At 37.7% G+C, this 25614-nt stretch overlaps 1 protein-coding gene across 5 annotated transcripts in view; it reads left to right on the top strand.

Moving 5' to 3' along the window:
- The window catches only part of LOC121872915 (polypeptide N-acetylgalactosaminyltransferase 10-like), an 85417-nt gene that overhangs the window by 33239 nt on the left and 26564 nt on the right, over positions 1-25614 (top strand). The gene's annotated exons all lie outside the window — the stretch shown is intronic.

Genomic DNA, 25614 nt, shown 5'->3' with positions numbered 1-25614 from the left:
ACATATATGTGAAATGACCCCCTGTATATTCATGTTTTGTCAATGGTGTTTATTGTAGGAAGTCAGATGCACCCAGAGGGTATATTGCCACAGCATCACCAGCCAAGTTCCCAGAGGCAGTAGAAAAAGCTAAGGCTGACCCAGTGATTGAGGGAGTTGATCACCTTAAGTACCTTCCTACAAAGTTCCAGTGGATGAAGAAGGGAGAGGACTGGTACTCCATTCTCCGTTCAAAAATTGAAGTCATAACAGAAAATATGAAGAACAAGGAGACGCGGTGAACTTTTCCTGGTTAAATGTTTTTCATAAGTAACTGCCAGATAACACATTGGTAAAGAGTGTATTTTTATAATGATGAGCAGTATAGTTTTATTAATCTATATTTTAAATGTGTTAATATTTCCATTCATCAGTCACATTGGTCTATAATCTCCACTCTGCTCCTACACACCGAGGTAAACTTATAATTTACTACTTAACTTGAAAATAAGGTACAAGTAGGACACATTAGTAGTGAGGGGGAATGGGAAGTAGCAGTGTGAGCAAGGAACCAGAGAACATGATGTAGGGCTGGTTTCAAAGTCACCAGTATTTGTTCCGACAAATGTGGGTTATTCGCATGATTAATTGTATACCTTACACTACCCGAATAAGCAAGATAAACGGCAACTTAGCATAGCTTAAATCACTTCCTTCCCGTGTGCTAGATGACATTCCCATGTTCTCCATGCACCTTTGATTCACACAGGTCATCACCAAGTGCTCAGCCCTCAGTGGATTTAACCCCTGTATCTCATACACGTGACACATACTAAAAGAGCTCTGTAAATAACCTCTTATATTCACTTGTAAAAGGACAGTTGCCTATCATCAGTTAATTTGTTATTACAACAACATAGTGTGCATTTATTTTTTTATAAGAAAGCCATTTATTACTGTAGTGTTTGTGTGAACATTTAATACTCTGAAACAATTACAAACAGAGATTACAAGTAACTCCAGCTGAAACTAAAAGAGTTACAAGTGTGATGGTGATGAAAATAACAAATTATCTATGTCTCCACCACTAATTTTCCAGTTGTACGTAAGAAGGAAGTGATATCTGTGCTTAGTTGCCATTTATCTAATTAATTTGGGTAGTGTAAGTTATACAATTAATGCATATAAATAGCCCATTTTTGTATAAGTACTACTGTCTATATGTTGACAGAGGCTATTACAGTGAACCCTCACTTTACGCGGTTAATTGAACCCACGGCGGCCCGCGTAAAGTGAGAAACACGTAAAGTGAACAACATAACATATGGGATTAATTGAAATAGAGACCGGGCTGACCCCCAAACTCCACTTTTTCAGACACAATACCTACGTTGTAGTAAAAATAACTTCTTAATTTTATGATGGTATGCACACACAATTAATAATTAAGAGAAATAATAATATTAGGCTTTTTAACACTTACATTAGTAGAAAAGATGGCTGGGCACACGGGGATCCCAGGCAGAGAGCAGATTATTGGCCCTCACCTGTATCAATTGTATCACTATCCACCACAGAGGCTTGCAGGGCCTCTTTGTCAAACTCCTCAAAGTCCATATAAGTCCATATCCTCACTATCACTGACTTGGGCCGGCTGTGGTGGGTGGCGGGTGAAGAACTCGGTAATGTTTTGATGACTGGGCGACCTTGTGCTCACCCTGCTCGCGCCGCTCTCCTCGTAAAAGGGTACACACACCGCGGAAAGTGAGCATTCCGGTTTCGGCAGGGTACCGCGTAAACGTGGAAACGCGTAAAGTGAAACCGCGTAAAGCGGGGGTTTACTGTACGTCCTTCTGATCTTCTTAACCAGGATTAATATAGGTATGTATAAAACTCATGCCATACTGATAAAACTTCATATGGATACCTAGAATACACAAGTAGAAGAGTGGTAGTGTGAACCAGCATCACCCAAGCTGGCACAGCAGGAGAGACAAACAACACAACAGTTGAATAGGGCTGCATTTTTTCAGGCAACCATTTGGCATATAGGCAGGCAATATAATGTGTACGGGCTTCCCCCTGTTCTCAATAAAATCGTCTATTGTTAGTCAAATAAAATATTAAAAGTGGCGTCCCTGTAGTGAAGAGTTAAGGGCCTCTAAACAAATAAACATCCCAACATTTTGCTAAATTTGTTGATCTAATAAGTAACAGTGAAGGAAACACTACTAATAGATGGAGCTATATTCCTGACGTTTTGTTACAAGACTTTATCAAAGGAATGGATACACAATTTGGAATACTTGTATTTATACAAAATGTTATGGTGCATGTTGATTTGAGCATTTTAGTCCGAACACGCAGTTTTCTGGACTTGTGGCTTCTCTAACTTTGAGCTGTGGCCTCATATGGGGCGAACGTCTGCCAGCTCCAGGTATGTACATTCGACCGAGTATTGCCCCCGGAGATGTTTATACACTTCGATTCAGTCACCCCTGGCCCATCTGTAGTATAAGCTTGGTAGTTGCAGGCGTTTTGATTTACCCAAGTCTCGTCAAAATATTTTTCTGGTTTTGGGCTGCTGCACTTTCTGTTTTTACTAATAATTCTCAGGTATTTGTTTCTCACAACAACATCATTATCTCTCTCCATTAAAATGCACCTGCCACCTTCCTATAACAAAACCCAAGTTGTTTCGCAAGCTTGTAAAGTGTGAACTTGGCACCAGAGGAGCTAATAGGTTGCTCCATCACCTCCTTTTTTCAGCAGGAATTTCACCCCTCTCATAAAACAAGAGGATCTCTCGCCAAATACAGTCTTTATCAAAATCATCCAACGTTCCCATCACTGGCCACATCCTGGTCCTAGAGGGTGGGGATTTTATTACACCTCCCCTGTGTTGTTTTATCCTATGAAGGGACCAGACGGAGATCCCTAAAGCAGCGGCAGTCCTTAGCTCTATATCCATTTCACTTTCTCATTCATCTTGATGTCGGAAATAATTGTAGACATTCATTGATATTCCTTGTTTGACTCGTTAGTTGTGGACTGCACTGTGTACCTTGTTGATTGCTTGAGCCATGGTGGATGTTTGATGAAGTCACCCCTGCCAAATTAAAAACTTTCAATATATTGTTTCACCTCTTCAGTCTATTAATTAATACTGTTCTGTACATTGAGCCTAGAGACTACTTTAGGGGTTAAAAATATCCAAGGAAAGACAGCAGACGATTGGGTTGGTATAAAATCGGAGTATGTCCAAGGGACAACCAGGTGCCATTCATAGGCACATATCCCAATAATTATATAGTATACTTATAGATTGGTTACATATTTACTCATGTCATTAAGTGACCCTATCATATATTGCAAAACATTAACGCTCCTCCAATTAAGATAAGCCTATATATTGTGAGTTTGAGGTCACTGGGGGAGTAAAGATAACCTGTACAGGTATATCATCTGATCTCAATGTATACGTTGGCACTGTTGTTAAACTGCATATAATATTATATATACAGTATATATATACAGTATTACCCCGCCTAACGCGGTTTCACTTAACGCGTTTTATCATATACGCGGTGCCTCGCCAGAGCTGAACTTTCACTTAACACGGATTTTTTCCACATATACACAGTGAGTGTCCAGCTCGAGACGCTATTTTTAGATTTGCTCCACCCGCCACCCTGCCTGACTGCCTGTTTTAGCTCATAAAATTCATACAAATTACCCGGCCAGAATATAATTTACATTGCTGGAATTCTTATAATTTGGTGATCATTTTGAATATAAACATCATATATTTTGCATTAGACATACAAATTTTAGATAACATTTTTTCTCTGGGTAACTATGTTATCTTTTGTGCAAAATATATGTCATTTATATTCAAAATATTCCTGGTCTTACAAGGAATCCAGCAATGTCAATTATATTATCCTAACTTTAGTTTGAGGTATTATTTATTACAAAAAAGTTAAGTATTCTGGTTTTCCCACACATCTCCTTGGGACGGTTGGTGGGGGGAGGGAGGGACCGACCGACCGACCGACCATCTGTTACCCTGTGAAGAATATTTTTTTTTTTTTTTATTAACTGAAGATATTTGTTTTAGCTCATAAAATTCATATAAATTACCCGGTCAGAATATAATTTACATTGCTGGAATTCTTATAATTTGATGATCATTTTGAATATAAACATCATATATTTTGCATTAAACATACAAATTTTAGATAAAAAAATTTTCTGAGTAACTATGTTATCTTTTGTGCAAAATATATGACGTTTATATTCAAAATATTCCTGGTCTTACAAGGAATCCAGCAATGTCAATTATATTATCCTAACTTTAATCTGAGGTATTATTTAATACAAAATGTTAAAATCTAAATTTTTCACCCACTCTTCTCTTGAAGGGATGATTGGTGGGGGGTGGGGGGGAGGGTTGGGACTGACCGCGCGGTTGGAAGAGGGGGGGAGGCAAGGTGGGGTACTTTGATTGACAGATAGTGTCCTGAAGATTATTTTTTTTTATAAACTGAAGATATTTGTTTTAGCTCATAAAATTCATACAAATTACCCGGCCAGAATATAATTTACATTGCTGGAATTCTTATAATTTGGTGATCATTTTGAATATAAACATCATATATTTTGCATTAGACATACAAATTTTAGATAAAAAAATTTTCTGAGTAACTATGTTATCTTTTGTGCAAAATATATGACATTTATATTCAAAATATTCCTGGTCTTACAAGGAATCCAGCAATGTCAATTGTATTATCCTAACTTTAGTTTGAGGTATTATTTATTAAAATTTAGTGGTTTTCCCCCAAAAATTTCTCAGAGAGGGAAGAGCCGGCAGTGTAGTGTGAGAGGGGGAGGGAGTTGAGTCCATTATTTGAATGGACATTAACTTGGCGACTGTATTTCTCTATTTCTCTTAAGTATTAATTGTGTGCATGTACCATCATAAAATTAAGATGTTATTTTTACTACAACATAGTTATGTCTTCAAAAAGTGGAGTTTGGGGGTCGGGCCGGTTTCTATTGGAATTAATCCCATATGTTCTGTTGTTCACTTAACGCGGATTTCACTTAACACGGGACCCTCTGGGTTCTATTGACCGCGTTAAGTGGGGTACAACTGTGTATATATATATATATATATATATATATATATATATATATATATATATATATATATATATATATATATATATATATATATATATATATATATATATATATATATATATATATATATATATATATATATATATATATATATATCCCTTCAATTGAGTTGCAAGTGGGGGCAAGGAAAGCGTAGCTAATTGCTAGTTACCACAGCGCTGACATCTGTTGACTTGTGCGTCAAGATGAGCGAAATTCCTGCAAAGTCCAGTGGCTGTTCCCTGAGCGTTTTACCTCCCCCAGACTCTGTATTTATATCGAGTTTATTTTTGGGTAATATAAATGATTTGGGATATATCCAGCCATACAAACAGTAGTTCATTACCTATATAGTGTTATATGTTTGGTATTGTTTGTTTTTGTTTGCTTTATGTTTGATACAAAACAAGGAAATAATGAAAAGGCTTCATCCAAAAGTAAATTTCAGCTTTGCCTTCGACCTTTTATGATAAATATTTAAAATTTTCTAACATCCTCTCTGAAATGCTAATGCCTTGAAATCATTTGCATTTTGATAGTCCAGATATTTAACATTTATTTTAGAGAATAACAGGTATGCTTACCAATTGCGAACACATTTAGTTTGAATAAATGGACAGCTACACGAACATTTTCTATGAACCAATATGCTATTTTAATAGAAGAGGTGTGGCTTATGGGGCATGTTAGTGTAGAAATACAGCACTATAGTAAAATAGCTTACCTTTGCCAGTCCTAACAGTTTTCTTTCCCTTTGCCCTTTCCCAACTGAAACTGGCATGCAAGTTTTCCAATTTCTTCTTCACTTCTCCCATTGAACATTCAATAACTTTTGCAATGATAACCCAGCAATTATGCTTCTTGGCTTTATTGTAGTACAGTATAAGCCATGTTGGGGATTCCAAAGTTCAGGATACTTCTCATATTCATCATGTAGGGTTAAACTTTTTCTCTCTCTCCCACTCCATGATAAATAGTATTAAACACATCAAATAGCTGGAACACCCGTCCTCACTGCGCACCATTAAGCAATGGAAAAAGTTTGGCGTGCTCAGCTTGGCTTGAAAACACGTACGAACTAGCCGAATTCTGCTGTCTGCTCCTTTGGTAAAATTTCTGAAAATTTTGAAAAATTTTGTGAAAAAAATTGAAAATTTTGGGAAAAAATATGAAAAATCGTGAATTTTTTTAATTTATTTATTAATTTTCGGGAAAAACTTTTAGAATTACATTCCAAATTTTCAATTTTTTTTTTTAACATTTTCAGAAAATTTTCAAAAAAATTTCCCAAAATTTTCAAAAAAATTTCCACAATTTTCGGAAACTCATTAATTTTTTTTCAAAATTTAAAGAATTTTTTCAAAAATTATCTAAAATTTCTGAAAAATTAGAAAAAAATAATGAAAGTTTCAGAAAAATTTTGGAAAATTTTCTGAATATTTTATGAAAAAATTATGAAATTTTTGGAAATTTTCTGAAATTTTTTTATAAACTTTTAGAAATTTGTTCCAAATTTTCATATTTTTTTCCATTTTCAGAATTTTTTCCAAAAATTTCACAAATTTGGAGAATTTTGAAAAAAAATATGAAAATTTAGGAAAAAAAATTATATATATATATATATATATATATATATATATATATATATATATATATATATATATATATATATATATATATATATATAATGTAAATCCACAATGAAAAACGTGGATAAGATAAATCATTAGCCCAATAAAGCACGCGGACTTCTACATATAATCAACACCTCGCCCCGCCAGGATTCGAACCCATGACTGTAACCGGGGAACGCTACCTCTAGACCACCAGGATATGGGTAGGCCCCATTAGAGGTTCACGCCACCATAAGCTCGTTGAACAGGCTTTGTGTGAAATATAACAGAGTTTAGGACTGATTTTAGTATCCTGGTGGTCTAGAGGTAGGATTCCCCGGTCACAGTCTTGGGCCGTGGGTTCGAATCCTGGCGGGATGAGGTGTTGATTATATATACAGTAAAACCTCGATTAACCGACCACATATGGGGGGAAGGGGCCGACGGATAATGCGAGAGGTTGGTTAATAGTACATAAAGTCTACGGAAATAATACATACATTTTCAAAGTACCTTTCCCTAACCTACCTCATTTAATTCCCTATTTTCATTTTTGTTCATTTGCCATTTATATTTCAATAGAATTTGCTTTAAAACATTAACCACTTTAGTAAATAAATATGAACCAGCACAGAAACCGTGAATAAAAAATGGAAAAGTCAAAGAACATGTCATCACAAAAATTGTGACCTAGTCCCAAGTTGCTGATCTGACTTTCTATCTCATTTACACAATTACAGGGTCTCAATTGCTTCTCTTACTATTGACAACACAACATACATATATTATTTCTCACTCTTGATTTTTTTTTCATTTTTATTTCTTTATGGTTCTTTATTACTATTATTATCATTATCATTATTAATATTATTACATTATCGCCCCCCAGGCCCTGATGTGGGTCAGTGACCTGTGCCAGGGTGGGCTAATCCCTGTAATTTTTTTTTTCTTTTTAGGAGTTCGGGATTGACGATTAATCCGAGGGTCGGTTAATCGAGGTGACTTGAACCACCTAGTTGCTAGGCGTTACTTATTTATCCTGTACACGGCGCAATCACTGATGTTTGGACTCGAAAATACGTAATTTGACAAAATTTTGGTACAACTTCGGCGGTCGTATGGTTTCGGTTAACGAACTTTTCGGTTAACGAATGACCTTCTGGAACGGATTGAATTCGTTGACGGAGGGGTCAATATATATATATATATATATATATATATATATATATATATATATATATATATATATATATATATATATATATATATATCGATAAAATCACACGGGAAAAAGGAAACAACGGAGCACCTTATCTTTCGTCTTTATTCAAGACACTGTTCTTCTAATTTATAGAAAAAATCAGATTTTTTTTAAATCTTAAAATTTGGTGAAATTTTTCGGAAAACTTTGAAGAAAAAAAATGAAAAATTTGGAAATTTCTCGATTTTTTTTAATATGAAATTTGGGGAAAAATATTCTGAGAATTTAGAAAACATTTGAAATTTTTTGACACCAGCCACACGCATCCACATCATCAATACATCCGCCACACCACCATCACCCACTCCATCCGGTCTTGCCCAACATACGGTACCTTAAATTAACCTAATTAAAACTAAAGCAAATTTAGTAATAAAACGGTCATAATTTTTGTTTTATTATTATTTATTGGGCACTCCCCTACATCCTTGAGTAAGGTGAAGCGCAGAAGCGTTTACAGCGCCCAACAGGGAAGCATGCTAAGTTCATGCTTGCCTTTGTCTCATGAGTTAAGGGCGTAGAAGCCTGAAGAGTCAATGGTTTATGTCATCAAGTTATTGGAAGCTCCAACAACTTGTCCCTGAATACGAATTCGCAACTTTCGATTTACACCAGGTACCTACTTTACTGCTAGGTGAACAGGGACTAATGGGGGCTAAGAAGTATGTCCAAACAACTTCCACCGGCCCGGGAATCGAACCCGTGACATCTCGCTTGCGAAGGCAAGAGTGGTACCACTACCACCAGCACCCCCGGGTCATAATCTGAGGTCATAGATGACAACCACCAATCAAAGCCTGCTAGACACGCATTATTCTGTGTTTCTGACATTCCTGCCACAAACGCCAGCAGCAAGCAGACTGTTCAATTGGTAAACATTTAGAGTAAATTGCCGGAAGTTGTGGTGTGCAAAGCGTTTTCGGCCGACACTGTGTGGAATATTTTTTGCCTGCGAGTACAGCATTATGATCTAGTTAGTTGTTCTTAGAAATTGAGTTCGCTTCCTCGAGTTAACGTTTTCTCTAATCTGACTCGACTCGGAACAGATTATAACCGATGTCAACACAACTGACATTCACAATACACAGCTGACGAATACGTTCCCTCCCAACCAATGTCAACACATCTGAAAACATATTCACTCCCAACTATATGACTTACGTTAGAATAGAGACATGTACTGAACTACAGGATGCAAACAGTTACATAATTATCAACTATTTACTCTTTTTTCAACGAGTTAATTATGCCACAACAAAGAGTAGGGCAGTAGGTCAATATGTTATATTTACGTGAATGTCTACAGTATTCAACTAAAGCTATCATCATAATACTGAAATAATAACCACACACATAACTACAGTATGTTTTTGAGATATTACAAATAAAAGCTGCATAACATTACATTACACCGAAAAACTGTGCTCTTAAACCAACCTTTACAGAACTGTTCAGTGGTTAAGGTATTTAAGTTTGGAGCTGGTTTACCTAAGAATAATTGGAGTTTGGTTTGGTATAGTTAAGGCAAATTTAGGTTGGTTAAATTACGCTGAAGATTGGGTTAATCTGGGTAGGTTTCACTACGTTAATTTTCTTTAGGTTTAATGGTTGTATCCAAAATCGTAACTCATTTTTCTAGTGTGTTTTAATAGTGCACATTTACAGCTACAATTTCCTGGCATCTCCTCGAGGTTTATATATGACTATATAGCCTTTCACTATTTATTACATGAGAATAATATGAAACAATAGACTCAATAATACAAAGAAAAATCAGAGTAAATAGATTCTAAACTCTCACAAATCTCCCTCACCTACACGACTCGAATACCTAAAGGCGGTTGTTGAGAAAAATTGTTCCATTAGCGTTAGGTTTGGCTATTGCTTCCCCATCTGGAGTACTGTCACCCCATCTGATCCCCGAGATATGCTAGGGACTGTCAGTTGGTTGAAAATGTTCAGAGGAGGGCCACCAGACTGGTGCCTGCACTTCGGCACCTCAGCTACCCTGAGAGATTGGAGCGCCTGAACTTGCCTAGCTTATACTACAGACAGGCAAGGGGGGGACCTAGTTGAGGTGTATAAGCATCTCAGGGGGCACTACTCAGTTGAGTGTCCTTACTTGGAGCTGGCGGACGCTCGCCCCACAAGGGGTCACAGCTCAAGATTGAAAAAGCAGCAAGTCCAGAAAACCGTGAGGGCAAACTTTTTCGGAGTGAGGGTTGTAAACTCTTGGAACAATCTACCAGAGAGTGTTGTGACGGCACCGAGTGTGAGCTCTTTCAAGACAAGATTTGGCCAACACTGGAGCGGGTTCAGGTACATTCAGGAGCCGGTGCATGCCCAGTATTTGCCAACGGTGCGTGACAGAGACGTGACCGATCGCCCGGGCGGCTAGCGAGCCGATCTTTTGGTGAAGAAGATAAATGAAAAGAAACGTGACCGATCGCCCAAGCGGCTAACTAGCCGATCAGTGGCGAAGAGGATTAAAGGTAAATTAAGTGGGGTAGTTAGGGCTGGAGGTGTTAATCTTCACGTGATCCTTAGAAGGTTAAGGTGTTGTGTTTAGCTACTATAACCACTACCAGGTTAATCAGCTCTGGGGAATTTAACTACTATTAAGCTACGACCATTATAAACACATCCCTGTTCGAGTTATGTAGCTCTCTACTATCCGGGCTTTGTGCACAACATTCGTCCGACCTTCTGTACAGCACTATAAACGAATACACCCGCCGGGCTAGTGGCCGAGTGGTTATCGTAGTCAAATTAGCACCGTGGCAGCTGTGGGTTCAAGCCCTAATAATTTGTAGCGTTGATGTTACAGTATGTTCGTTGACCACGACCACCCTGAGAAATGTTCTATACATATTTACCGTATACTTAACTAAGATAACGTTATGGATGAAGTTTTATATTGGCTTCTGCCAACCATTACATTAATTGACAGGTGTTATTAGTGTGAACTTAATATCTATTTTCTTTTGATCTTCATTGTGGATCTACATGAAATATATATTTAGGCTTATTTTGGTCAGTGGTTAACCATTATCCTCAAGTCATAGGCGCTTAAGTAGATGACAATCTTCCTCCTACCTGACAGTTGTGGTTCACCATCCCCTTGTCACGTTTTACCGTGTTACCACAAGTGTTCTCCCTCGCACCTGTACAAGTGTCTGCGTGTACAGCACCTGTTAGTTACTCTGTCTCCAGCACACACATTTACACGTTATGCGTGATAGGTCGTGATGAGTAACAGTGTACAGTTTGTGAAATGTCATCAATGTTTTTAACATTAATCACCTGAAGATTAGACACGCCAACTTGTTTTGCTCGAAGAATAACTACCGTAACTTAATCTAGCGCAGACTAATCTAACCTATTTTAACCAAACCCTTGTTGATACAACTTAACTTAATTTAACCTATTCTAACTTAACTTTTCTTAATCTAACCTAAACTAACCTTCCCTAACTTAATTAAATTTACCCTATCCTAACATTATCCCCAAGTAGCGTTATGAATTGAATTGAATTGATTTGAAACATTTTATTTAGCCAGAATAATACAGATATTGAGTGGATAATAATAATATTAACATGGCTGAGCCAGTTGAGAACCTGAGCTCTCTTTGAGGCACTTGATATATACTATACATTTATCTCGAGGAAGTATTATGTAACATTTAGTATCATCTGGAATAGTACAATGGCATGGTAGTAATAAGTACATCTCATAGTGTTACCACGGTTATCACTTCAATGTTTATTTATTTTATTTATTATTTTTTATTTTATTTTTTTATTATTTTGTTTATTTTTTTATTTATACATACTGTACATATACATTTACATATAAATTAGAGTGGAATTTAAAAACATAAGTATAATGGAGCAGTACAATCTGGGTTGTACAGTAATGTGTTTAATCTTTATGTGAAATAAGCTGGGAGCTAACCTCTACTGTAGGTGATTCAAAAATATCTTATAATAAATAAATATGGATTTCTCAATAGAAAGAAAGATAAATCTTGGCATAAATAACTTAGAAAATTTATACAGTGTGTGGTCGGCAGAAACGAACATCACAAGTAATGTATGATGACATGAATCTGCTAATCAATTTAAGGTAATCGTTGTTGTTGTCTTGATGTTGGTGATAGTATGTGCGCGTTGTACGGCTGGCAGGAGAGTGTCAGAGGTGAAGGGGTGGGGTGGTGGAACGTGGTACAGAGCCAGCACAGCACATGCTGCGTACACAACCTGATAATCAGTGGTGCCAGACACGTGTCCAAGAAGTGGATACACAACGCTCTCAATCCCGCTTCCCCTCGTACCAATAAACTAATAGTATGAAACTACTCAGACGAGGGACATTCCGCCATTTATATTTACTCCTAGTTTTCGGCTTGTTGGTGTACTACATCTACAAGAGCAGCAGCGAGGGAGAAGACTGGGTAGACATCAAGAAAAAATTAGTGCAAACCGTGAAGAATAGGCCAGGCGGATTTTTTGGTGACTTTGTTCAAGAAGTAAAAATCGTAGACCAGAAACCAGAGGACCATGGAAATGTAAGTGTGATATAACCAACAGTTTTATTGGGCAGATTAGGGAATGAGGAAGTGTGTGTGTGGGCCACGCACGCTATCAGAGCCGCCACGTTACTGCTTATCGCGTCAGACCGAGAACGGCAGATTCTCAAAGCTTCGTACACTTTTATGTTTTCATTTTCACTCAAATTCGGGATGTAAAGGGGTTTAGCTAGTTTTAAATATAATTCCACAGTAATTGTGGAGCTATTTTAGTTGAGTGAACGAGATATATATTTTCATAGATGCACTATCAAATTATCTCATTAATAATAAATTGCTTAAATAAATTTAAGCTCGTGTAACTCGTTTGGAGGCGGCTTTACAGTAGGGTACACGATCAGCGTTTACTGATAAAACACGGAGGTTCGGCTGGTTATGAACTGTTCTGTCTTTCAACGTCAATTTATTCTGATATATATATATATATATATATATATATATATATAATATATATATATAGTATATATATATATATATATATATATATATTGTATATATATATATAGTATATATATATATATATATTGTATATATATATATTATATATATATATATATATATTATATATATATATATATATATATATATATATATATATATATATATATATATATATATATATATATCAGAATAAATGGAGAGACACAGATAACAGAAGGCCAGAGACAGACGGACAAAAATATAGGATATACAAACAAACCGTGTGTGTGTGTGTGTGTTTGAAAGTGTGTGACAGCCTGTATTCGGGTGTGTATGTATTGATTGTCTACGTGTGTGTGTGTTTAAAAGTGTATGAATATGTTTAAGCGTGAGTGTATGTGTGATGTCCACATGTACGTGTGTATGTCCACATGTACTTGTGTATGTCCACATGTACGTGTGTATGTCCACATGCATGTGTGTGTCCACATGCATGTGTGTATGTCCACGTGTATCTCTGCTGGTGTGAGGGAGGCGAGGGAAGAGATATAAGTGTATACAGTATCAGATATCCGGGCAACAAAGGATACATAATAACACTGCACGAGCTTAGTAGTTTAAATTACAAAAACAATTGTATTTCATTTTCGTTAATACCAACTCATTTTTGGTTAGGAAAACAATGAAATATTTAAAACAAAATACATTACGAATAGTTTTCAAAATTATTTACTGATAAAAAGTTCAGATATTGTTTTTTAGGGCTTTATTTAAAATCTATTAGAAAAAGAACATCTTGGCAAGGCATTAATCGACGGCCATGTATGTTTGCAATGGCTGAGAATAATAATGGTAGACAATACGAGTCAATCAAATCTAACGTGACCTATCTAAATTGTCAACCATGGTTATTTTTTTAATTATGTCTAGTTAGATTAAGTTAGGTTAGTTTTGGTTAGTTCGGGTCGTCAGCTTTCATTCTACACCACCATTGAGACTATAAACATCTATTCTCTAAAATGCATCTTATTTTATAAAGTATTTGACTAACCAGGCATCGTCAATTTACGTTACAGACCAATATTCTTTGGTAAAATGTCACTTGTTAGCACCCAAAGAATTTTGAGAATTTTGTAGTTGCAGTCAATAGTTTAGACTTTAGACAATTCTAAAACACTCTTTAATATCGTTTCTCTCGCAAACATCATAGAAGAAAAGTTTCTTAGAAATGTCAAAAGTTCTAAGCTATTGACTGCAACAATAAAATTCTAAAAATTAATTGGGTGGTAACAAGTGAAATAATACCTATTCTTTATTACATTGGCTCGTTTCTTAATCAAGTCCAATTATATATATTGATCTCTTATACACGCTGTACATTACCGGTGAATAAAGCATGAAAGTATTTTGAGAGGTGGAGGAAGAGGTGTAGTGAATTCGAAGTGAAACTCCCTCCCCCTGTAACTGCCTTTATCTCATTCGATAGTACACGGTCCCTGTCTCATTGCACTTGTGCTGTGTTTGCCATCGGTATTACGCTGTACTGCTGTAAACAAGACATCTGTGAATAAATGATTACAAAAACCTATGGGGTTTCATATCAAATTCACTCCTAGTAATACATTTTACCATAGAGACAATTATCCAAGGATTTCATCCTCCAATTTAGTGTATCTCTCTCTCTCTCTCTCTATATATATATATATGCTGATAACCACATATACCCAGATCACGTACTCTGGTGATTTATTTATATATATATATATATATATACATATATATATATATATATATATATATATATATATATATATATATATATATATATATATATATATATATATATATATATATATATATATATATATATATATATATATATATATATATATATATATATTATATATATATGTATATTATATATATATATATATATATATGTATATATAAGAGTATATATATATATATGGCGCAAGGTATATATATATATTTATATATTCGTGTGCGTGTACTTGTGAACTGCATACATGTCCAAAGGGAATGTTCCAGAGTTACGTCTTATCGCTCCATCATTCAAGATAGTCAAGACAACTCTCCCTTCGTCCATTCACTCTCCCTTGCTAGGGTAAACTTACCATGGAGTAAAAAATCCCCCGGTTGGGGGCGTATATAGCCATTCCAAAATAGCACGTGTTTTAACCCTGTCACTGGCAACATTGCATTACCTCATTATTCCTCGAATAGGTAAAGGGAATGAGGGTAACAGGCTAGTCATATCGAGCCAAGAGGGTAAATAGCAAAATAAAAGGTCGAGTCCCAACTCTAAGGTGCTTGTTGCGTTTTCTTTCATTGTTCCACCACTTACTAGTCGTTCAGGAGATTGATCCGTTCCTTTGTTATGACCTCCATTGCCTAGTGTTAGTACAGTAGGAAATCTTCCATGTTTGATCATATCACACTGGACAGCACTCTACTCACATTTGACCGGAGCCGGGGACTGAACCCCCGACCTCATCCTCCGGGGTGACATGGCTTTTTTACTGAAAAGTGAAAAGTGACGCGCTTAAATGGAAATGATAGTCTATGTTCTTGAGAAAATATATATATATGGGGGATTTACAACTCGCGGGCACAGCGTCACTGATGTTTTAAATATTCTAAAGGTGTTTTTTTATAGCAAGGGTCATTCACACTAATTACTCAATTTTTTTTAAATTTTGAACCCAGATCTTTTATCATCATGTAAAAGAGTACCCTTGTATTAAATTTGAACGAAATCTGCGTCATGACCTCATTTGCCGAAACGCAAGGTATTTGGTAAGGCGTTTTCAGGGCAACTTGCAGCTTTTTTTCTGGAAAATGAGAACTAACGTGTCTAAATGATAAATTTAGGCTATATATATATACTAGTGGAATCGCCGCCCTTTGGGCGGCTTTTTCGTTACGCCACGGTAGGACGCCACCCTCCAGGAGGCTCCACATTGTCTCACTGTAGTGCATTAAGGTGTCTGCTTTGATCCTGATTTTGTACTCGTCAGAAGGCATGTTTTCCAGGGCATTTTTAAATGACTGTACATACGTGTTGCGCTCATGCAGCATTTCTTTGATAGATAGGACAATGTCATGTCTGACACCTTGAATGTTACCACACCTGATAGTAGTCTGCTTTTTATGGTCTCCCATGAAGTAGGTTTGGAGGAACTTTGCCTGCTCATCTTCCAGTGGTAAGAAGGATCCTGCTTTGTGATAGACTTAACCCTGGACTTTGAATGTGGGCATATATCCGTGCTCACAAACTACTCTGGTAGCTCCAAAGGATGTCATCTGGAAGCATGAAATGTACTTCCGTATATTTTCCAAGAAGTGTTTTGACTCTGGTGTTGTTCCCAGCATGAGAGTCGTCAATGGTTGTGGTGGTTTTTCCAAATTTGGCAGTCGTATTTTCCCATGAGAGCAGCACAGTCCAGTAGATTCTCCTTTGTACTTCTTTGCACCGCAGTATTCACATTTCTTATCCATGTTGCCAATGACAACAGAGGGATACTTTTTCATATTCTATATATAACATCATCCATCATCACTACATATAACACCATCCATCATCACTACATATAACACCATCCATCATCACTACAGATCGGTAAAGTTATTTTCCGAGATATATATATATATATATATATATATATATATATATATATATATATATATATAACGCCGCCCTTTGGGCGGCTCTTTTGCTAGGCCACGGTGTAAAATATCTACGTTTGGGATACCTCGTTAGAATGGACTACCTACCTACCTTGTTAGAATGGACAGCCTAGAAAAGTTAGAGATCAAAGAAAAGTAAGCTGTAATGAGAAAGAGCATAAGGATAAAATTAGCTATAACACGTGGGATGGGATACGACTTTTCAACCTCTGTGTGGTGTAATGGATGGAGGTTAAATCCAGAGAAAAGTAAGCCATAATGAAAGAGAACCTAAGGATCAAAATAGCTGTAAATCATAGGAGGGAATACGACTTTTCTACGTGTGTGTGTGTGTGTGTCGGATCGGATTGGTTGTAGTTTTTCTGAGATCACTACATATAACACCATCCATCATCACTACATATAACACCATCCATCATCACTACATATAACACCCTCCATCATCACTACATATAACACCATCCATCATCACTACATATAACACCATCCATCATCACTACATATAACACCATCCATCATCACTACATATAATAACACCATCCATCATCACTACATATAACATCATCCATCATCACTACATATAACACCATCCATCATCACTACATATAACACCATCCATCATCACTACATATAACACCATCCATCATCACTACATATAACACCATCCATCATCATCACTACATATAACACCATCCATCACCATCACTACATATAACACCATCCATCACCATCACTACATATAACACCATCCACCATCACTACATATAACACCACCCATCATCACTACATATAACGACATCCATCATCACTACATTATAACACCGTCCATCTACAGATCGGTAAAGTACTTTCCGAGATTCTCGTGCAGACACACATACACAGAGACATACTTCTTTGTTATTTATATATATATATATATATATATATATATATATATATATATATATATATATATATATATATATATATATATATATATATATATAGGGGATTTAAATATTACCAGCACAGCATAATTTACATTTTAAGTATTTTAAATGTGTTTTTTATTGCAAGGGTCATTAATTAACACTACATTGTAGGGTTACGTGATGTTATGTGTCTAGCACTCAGGATGGGATGGATGGAAACTCTAGGTGGTGGTTTTCTTATATAAAATATATTGTATACAAGAGTCTGGTGCTGGAGATGCTGTGTGGTGAGGAGCTGCTCAGTAGACACGTTCGGTGAGTAGCGTGCTGAAGGAGGTAGATGTGCAGGAGCTTCGTTAGAGGAGATGTTGCATGTTGCTGGCCTACTGGTTGAATGAGAGCTGGACAGCGAGGAGCTTGCTTGGAGGAGGTGTTGCATGTTCAGGAACGTAGAGTAGAATGAATCTCAATGGAGAGACAGAGCTTATATACACAGCAGCTGGAAGTAAACCCGTGGGAACTCGCCGGTTTCTTGACTCCGTTGCTCGGGTAGACGTAGCAGCTGGTGACACCCCCCCCCCCCTTGGACAGCTCGCTTGGTTGCTAGGATACTGTCGCATTGGAATGCGGATGTAGTTGTAGGGGAGAGATCCACTACAACATGTTCAAAATTTTAAATTATGAATCTAGATCCTTCATCAGCATGTAAAATAATAAATTTGTGCGAAATTTGAACAAAGTCCAGTTGCGTACCCAGAAATTTGCACGGGGGGGCTTTGAACGAAACATATGGAGGTATTGTTGAAATACGAGATAATTAATATTTTTCTCTAAGTTCATAATAAGTTCAGCGTTCAATTAGTGGTATTAGTTATATTTATTTCATTATCGTTATTTTTTCTTTTCTTATTGTTAAAATTGGTTTATTGAGAATACTCACCCCCGTCGCCCCAACCTTCGGTACGTATATGACATCCTTTCCTAACTCGTATTAAGAAAAACAAATAAGTGAAACTTAGTTGTCGTTTTGAACTTTGAGGAGACAAGAAATTGCACTCGTCTCAAGTTTCTCTTCACATTCTTAATACGGTAAGTGTACTTTGTCTAATGTTTTTATATAAATAGGATTGTTATGACGTCATCAGTGGGATGGTGAGGGTAGCGGTGATAGTGAGGAGGAAGACTAGGAATGGTCAGTTTAATAGTCAGTGTTAAAACATGCACCACAAGCCACCACCACCAGTCTCCTACTACTACTATCACTACTATCTGTGTCTATTACCACTACCGCCATTATCAACACCACCACTATCACCATTATCATTACCAAAACTACTACCACCATCACTACTACTATACTACCATTGCCACTATTACCATCATCACAAATTAATCACTCAAAACAATAATAAGAGATTCACCCAATGGCAACACTCACGGCAACCTGCTGCTGCTGACACGACATGCAATGCAATCAATGTTCGTAAATTGCAAAGACTGCAAGTATTCTCTTCACAGAACAGTACTTTCATGCAACATCCTGTTTATTGTATGCAACAGAGGGTTATTGTGCGTTACTCTGTCGTTTAATAAAGATTATTGCAATACTGTACTATGAAAAAAATAAAAATAACACTTGAGTAGCTATTGATTTCCCAGGACGACTAAAACCATTCCATAAAGGATATACTGTACACTCAATTATCGTTCATCATAGGAGGAAAATTCTTTCCTCCAGTCAGCTATTGGTTTACTAGGGTGCACAAAAATGTCAATAACTCTGCAAACACTGCAGTGCGAAGTTTGTGAATTTATAAGGATACTCGGTAGCTCTTTATGATCACACACACACAATACGCCATACAATACACACTTTTTTTTTTTAGCCCACCCGGGCACAGGTCGAACGACCCACAACGAGGCCTGGGGGGGAAAAATAAGAACAGAAAGAAATTAAAAATGGAAAAGAAAAAGGTTATACTGTGTTAATCTACACCACGAAGATGCCGGAAAACCAGCTTTTTAAAGTGAGACCGATTGTATGAGTATGGAAACACAGAAGAAGGCAGAGCACTCCACAGTTTGGCTGTGTGAAGAAAGAAGAATGCACTATAACGGGTTATTCTAGTGTGGCCGACATCCACAGAGAAACGATGGGCACCGCTGGCAAGACGTGTGTTACGAGCCCACACCCTGCCGGCGGTACACAGGATGCCAAATCCACCGAACATTGCCCGCTAAAGTACCTGTAAAAGAGAGAGAGTGAAGCAACATTGCGGCGAAGAGAAAGGGAAGAAAGCTTGTCAACTTAAGGAGGAGAGTTAAAAAGATGAAATGCCTTTGATTCCACCCAATCTAATAGTTGGACAGAAGAAGAGCCACCCAGTGTCGGATTTAGGCCTGTGGAGGCCCATGGGCAGCCTCTTTGTAGGCCCCCCTCATTATAACTACCCAAGAGGGTGGGGTGGCAAGTGAAGCGAGCCTAAACATCTGGGAGTTCCTGGGGCTGCAGCCCCCCGGGAAAATTTTGAAATTTGAACACTTTGGAGAATTTTGAAGCCATATGCAGTTATATTATAAAAATGGTTCATAGGAAAACCAGGTATTCATGAATTTCAAGGAGTAGCTAATCTAATTTCTATCACGCTTCTTGCTGAACATAGTTTTACGTGATGGAATAGATAAATATGAATTTTATGATGGAATAGATAAATATGAATTTTATGTTGGAATAGATAAATATGAATTTTAAAGAATGAAAATAAAAATAATCCAAATGAATAAACAAATAAATAAAATATTGTAATATGTGGAGGCCCCCCAGATTGTGGAGGTCCCAGGGCAGCTGCCCACTTTGCCCACTCCTGAATCCGGCCCTGGAGCCACCCCAGATATGAGAGCAGTACTCCAAGTTAGGCCGAATGAATCCCTTATGTACTTGAAGCAACTGCTCAGGAGTGAAGTAGCTACGGCATCTGTACAGCATTCCATGACATATTAGAGGAAATGGTGAGGCCTAGCATATCTATTTCAGAATTTGACAGAATGATTGCGTCCTGAAATGTGACTGGTGGGAGATCATCTAATTTAGAGTGTAATTGGTAAATACTGAGTTTTATTACTATTGAATTTAACCAAGTTAAGTCTACTCAGATGACAATCGTAATGGCAGTTGAAAGGTGTACAGCGATACAATACATATGCTACCGCATTAGCTACACCAGTAGGAGATTTCACTGATTAATGGAATATTTTTTATAATTAATAAAAACGGCAAGGGACCCCTTTGAATTCGACTTTCTTCACGAGACAGTGCGTATGTTTCCATACAAGTGTGCGTGAGTGTTGGAGCATTATTGTAAATTATGAAATAATTGTGAGGTAACGTTGTAACAGTTTGATATTTTGGCAAGGATTTTTTTCCCATTTCTTATAAATAAATGGAGGAAAAATATATACAAATACAATTATTACAGTAAACGTTTTCCAAGAATACATAAATATATTGTGAACGGCATGACATAAACTTAATAAATATGAGATGAGATTGAAATATGAAATCTCAATTTCTTTATCACAAGTGCCTTGAAGAGCCGGATCGAACAGATGTGATCGGACCATTACGTATAATATTGTATGGTGTTGTGCAGTTGTTTCTTTGTCTCCGTCTCCCTCTGATTTTTTCCGTGGTAGATATGGTCATTATTTCACATGCAATACATTTATCATATATGATACTGTACTCTTTCATAATAATTATAAGTATAATGTTATGATTTGTTTGACTTAAATCATCCTGAATACATACTGCATAAGTGAGGATATTAGAAGAGAATTATTTTCTCAACATTTATTATGCAATTTGACGTATATTCATGAAAATTTTATTTATTTCAGTTAACATGGAAAATAAAAATAATATCGATGTGCATTCAGTATATGACATTGATTACATAGGGAAATTATTTCTGACACATTAATATTTAGTCCAGCCACCTTCATTCTCGATTACTTGCTGCAGCCTGTTGAGAACGGAGGCGACGTGATTGTGTATCAGTTGCTGTGTCCGCCTCAGGACCTCCCACTCACGGTGTGTATGCTCCTGTAGCTGCACCCTGGTTCTCTCTTCAGCTGGCTCCCACACGTTCACAATTGGCCCAAACGTTCTCTATAGGGTTCATGTAACAACCTTTACTTGGCCAGTCTAAAACGTGCAAGTTTCTTTGTTCTGCAAACCACTGTGTTACAATCCTATCGTGCATGAAAATTATGTTTTTGGGAAACGGGAAAGCATATGCACGGACCGAGGGAAGCATGACTTCTTCGAGTATTTCTAAATACTGTTCAGCTGTGAATCTTCCTTCTATGTCAGTCAGCTCTCCAACTCCATGCAAATATATCCATCCCCAAACATTGCAAGTCACATGGCCACTCCTTGCGTCCTCATAAATATGCTGTCTGCCATATCGGGTGTTGTTCCTCCTCCAGCAATGCAACCTTCCGTGAGAGGTAGATAGGAAAGTTTTTTCGTCAGTGAATATTACTCATCCCCAGAAATCTAGGCCTTCTTCAGCATACCGTCGAGCAACCTGCCCTCGCGATGTCGCTCATTTAACTTCTCCTTGGTGGCGGGAGTTCTATGGTGAATGCCTCCTTTGTGAAGTCTTCGCCTGATTGTTAAAGGGGAAATATTTAAATGGAGATCCTCTCTTATTGAAAATTAAATCTTGAAGGGGTTGGCCTCAGCGAAATTCCGGATGGCTTTAACTTGTGCAAGTGTTGTTCTGCGCGGCATTCCCGTCCTGTGGTGGTCCTTTAAAATTCCCTCCTCTTTCCATCGCTTAATACAATAATATACAGTTGACCGACAAATCCCCAATTCTAGGCCAATTTCAGTGGGTAAAAACCCAGTCTCCTTCATGCCGATTATTTTTCCACGTTCAGTGATTTTCTGCGTGTGGTATTCCATGTTGGCAGGAGTCTTCTACAATTGAGGGAGTGGAAGGGTAGTCAGCAGACTCAGCACTGACAACACCTGTCTCCCTCACCTTCCCGCCAATAACGTCAGCATTTATAAAAAATAAATGAATGAATAAGTAAATAAATAAGATACAAATTTATAATACCTCATACACATATATTTTTTTTAAAGACACCAGACTAAAGGTGACATAATCTGCACAAGTCAGAAACAAGGATTTAGGGGGGGCAAGTAGTCACTCAACGAAAGAAATACCATTTGCTGTTTACAATATTCAGAGTCTTGGAATGACAATGATAATGCCAGATAAAGTCTTGTAAAAGTATTAGGCATATGCTACCTCACTAATTCACACCATCAGACGGATGGTTCGTAAGATTAATTACCATCACTTTCATTTGAACAACGTCATTCTTAAATACAGACGCAGGCTGACGCACACACACACACACACACACACACTCCACACACACGCTCTCCACACGAACACACACACACTCCACATGCACACTCACACTCCACATGCGTGCGCACACACTCCATATGCACGCGCTCACACACTCCCCATGCACGCTCGCGCGCACACACACACACTACAGGTAGCAGTGAACCCATGATTCTGTTTAATCCCACAGCAAATTAAAACAGCAGTTTGTGTAACATGAAATCAGCGTCTTTAGAAAGAAGTCTGTTTAGCATCGGTTACATACAACTGGATTAAACGTATGAAGATAATAATAGTATAAATTAATGATAAACAGGTTACCTCATACATTGCTCATTGCTCTATCAATTTTAAAATCAAATGAACAGTATATACCAGCAGAAAGGTAAAATATAATACGAAACAACAAAGCCCAACCATTAATTAAGCAGCGGGGAACTAAGTAACCAATCACCGATCACTTTTACATTCATTCATAATTTTTACTACGTAGTATAGTAAACAAACGGCCTTGAGTTGCCAGCTGTCTCCAGGAGTGTTCGAAGAATCTTGGACGAGACTGTACATTGAAATCCCCAAGGTAGAGGATCTCGGTGTTGGGGTGTGTGGATAGCAACGACTCATGGCAAGAAGTGAGATAGTCAAAGAGTTCGAAATAGTTGGTAGAGTTGGGAGAACAGTATAGGAAACAAAGAAAAATAGTCACAGTTGGTAGAGATATTTTGAGCCAGATGACATCAGAAAGGGGAGATTCAAGATCCGTGAGTCGAGCTATAGGTGTATGTGTGTTACAGTAGGCGCATACACCTCCCTTAGAACGGAAAGAGATATAGAGGTTGTAATTGGGGACTTGAAAATGTTTGGGTGAAGCTACTTTGGTCAGTTGAAGTTCGGAAAGTAGTGAGAGGTTGGGGGAAGAGGTTAATAGATGGTGCTCCACAGAAGGAAAATTGGATCTCAGGCCGCGAATGCTGGAAAAATTAAGTGTGAAAAAAGCCGGCGGTGGCGTCAGTTGAGGCCCCAGTAACTTGATGATGATCAGGTCGGCCATGAGGTCCACAACCTTCCCGACCAGTGGGACCCATCTGAGAAGGCGCCGCTTCAATATTAATATCAACTGACATAGGAGAATAAAATAGAATGAATTAAACAGATCAAGAGTGAGTACGGTTATATTTGTTGTGTTGTCAATAGTAAGAGAGACAATTGAGACCCTGTATTTGTGTGTAAATGAGGCAGAGAGATAGATCAGCAACCTGGGACTTGGTCACAGTTTTCGTGATGCCAAATGGCAGCAGAGTCTACCATTAGACAACACATTATGCTTCCAATATCTTCTCAGGTCAAGGTTAAAATATTACAAGGGTAATTATGATGGGATGAGGGTTATCCATGAGCCTGACTCACTGAGGTATAAGAACACAAGACACTATGCTGAATATCAAAGCCGGTAAAGTGAACAATTTTATCGATAAATATATACCCAAGACCAAACCCAGTGCCTCTTGGAATACAAGGAGACTGCTACACATGAACCATGCGGTGGTCGACAAAGTTAAGAAGAAAACTCAGAAATTTGAGATGTGGGTTAGGACAAATGATGATCAGGACAGGAGGATGTATGCCAGATTCAGGAATCAAGCAAAGTCAGAGTGTAGAAGGACTAAAAAAAGAGTTCCAGGGGTGGATTACGAGCGAAGTCAAGTTAAACCCAAAGGCGATTTGCTGCTACACAGTCAAAATTAAAAAAGCGAGTAGGCATATAGGACCTGAGGCATGAAGACGGTAGTTACACAGATTCTGACCAGGACAAGGCGGAGGTGTTGAGCAGATTCTTTTCCTCGGTATTAACAAGAGAGGATACGAACAATCTTCCTACGTTTGAGGACAGATAATTTGACATAGTGCTGACCCACATTGTGTTCTCAGAATTGGGTATAAGACATAAACTGTCAAAGCTAAAGCTTCATAAGAGTCCCAGCCCTGACATGGTGTATCTCAGAATCAAAGAGAGTTGTTCAGTGAGCTTAATGAGCCCCTGAAGATCCTGTTCTGTAAATGCCTGGACGAGCAAATGGTTCCGAGTAGATTGTTCCAAGAGTTTACAACCCTCACTCCGAAAAAGTTTGCCCTCACGGTTTTCTGGACTTGCGGCTTTTTCAATCTTGAGCTGTGACCCCTTGTGGGGCGAGCGTCCGCCAGCTCCAAGTAAGGACACTCAAATGAGTAGTGCCCCCTGAGATGCTTATACACTTCAACTAGGTCCCCCCCTTGCCCGTCTGTAGTATAAGCTAGACAAGTTCAGGCGCCCCACTCTCTCAGGGTAGCTGAGGTGCCGAAGTGCAGGCACCAGTCTGGTGGCCCTCCTTTGAACATTTTCAACCAACTGACAGTCCCTAGCATATCTCGGGGACCAGATGGGGTGACAGTACTCCAGATGGGGAAGCACTTCACTCCTGAAGATCGTTATGAGGGACGGACCGTCTAGATATCTGAACAACCTTCTTATAAGACCCAAT

The sequence above is a fragment of the Homarus americanus genome, unplaced genomic scaffold, assembly GCF_018991925.1.
Source record: "Homarus americanus isolate GMGI-L3 unplaced genomic scaffold, GMGI_Hamer_2.0 scaffold11022, whole genome shotgun sequence".
NCBI lineage: Eukaryota > Metazoa > Arthropoda > Malacostraca > Decapoda > Nephropidae > Homarus > Homarus americanus.
This window is presented reverse-complemented; position numbering and strand designations above follow the sequence as displayed.